The following is a 1,029-nucleotide window of genomic DNA, read 5'->3' on the forward strand; positions in this document are numbered from 1 at the left end:
CACGGCCCACCGCACCCTGCCTGCTTCTCTGGGGTCCGCGCTCCCAGCCCCCCCACGGCCCACCGCACCCTGCCTGCTTCTCTGGGGTCCGCGCTGGCGCCGTGCCGGGTCCTGGGATGGCAGCTGCTCTCACAGGCCAAAGGCCCCGTCCCTCCCTCAGCACACTCATCTTCGCTGTGGACCTGCTGACCCCTCCTGGGCAGGCCCTGTCCTCAGCCGCACCTCTACTCCAAGCCTGTCTTCTCCACACAGGTGATTGTGGCCACCATTAGCTTCCTGGAGACCATGCTCCTCATTTACCTCAGCTACAAAGTGAGTCCTGTGGGAGGGGCCTGCCCACCCGCCTCCTTGCCCACCCCCCTCCCCACCCTGCTCCCCCACCTCCCCAGGCCCCCACCTCCCCTCCCTCCCTGCTCCCTGGCCTCATAGGTAGGTCTTCTGCCCCTCCTGCCCTGCAGCCCCAGCCTCTCCTAGTCCTCCCCTCCCCTCTGCCACACCCTCCCCACACCTCCCTCCCTCCTCCTGTGCCTCCCCACCCCTTGCCCCGTCCTCCCCACCCCACTCTGAAGCCCCTTTGGCCTCCAGGGCAACATCTGGGAGCAGATCTTCCGTGTGTCCTTCATCCTGGAGATGATCAACACGCTGCCCTTCATCATCACGGTGGGTGAGCCCTGCGCTGGGGGTCAGGGTGTGGGGGGAGGGGCCTGCCACCGCCAGCCAGGCCCTGACCGGCTCCCCTCACAGGTCTTCTGGCCGCCACTGCGGAACATGTTCATCCCCGTGTTTCTCAACTGCTGGCTGGCCAAGCATGCGCTGGAGAACATGATCGTAAGCCAGAGCCCACAGAGGCAGCACGCCCGCCCAGCCTGGGACCCGCACGGCATCTGCCAGTACCGGTCCAGCCTTGAAGTTCTTTCCAGGAAGAGATTTTTTTTTTTTTTTTGTCGGTCGTGGGGCTTGAACTCTGGGCCTGGGCACCGTCCCTCAGCTCTTCAGCTCAAGGCGAGCGCTCTACCACTTGAGCTACAG

The 1,029-nt window shown here is 65.0% G+C and overlaps 1 long non-coding RNA gene across 1 annotated transcript; it reads left to right on the forward strand.

Moving 5' to 3' along the window:
- The first annotated feature begins 232 nt into the window (after positions 1-232).
- On the forward strand, positions 233-828 carry LOC106002204. The gene is made up of 3 exons (XR_001175904.1): positions 233-312; positions 586-660; positions 745-828. It is a non-coding gene; the product is annotated as an uncharacterized LOC106002204 (long non-coding RNA).
- The last annotated feature ends 201 nt before the right edge of the window (positions 829-1,029 follow it).

Source organism: Dipodomys ordii, unplaced genomic scaffold (assembly GCF_000151885.1).
Source record: "Dipodomys ordii isolate 6190 unplaced genomic scaffold, Dord_2.0 Scaffold4728, whole genome shotgun sequence".
Taxonomy (NCBI): Eukaryota; Metazoa; Chordata; class Mammalia; order Rodentia; family Heteromyidae; genus Dipodomys; species Dipodomys ordii.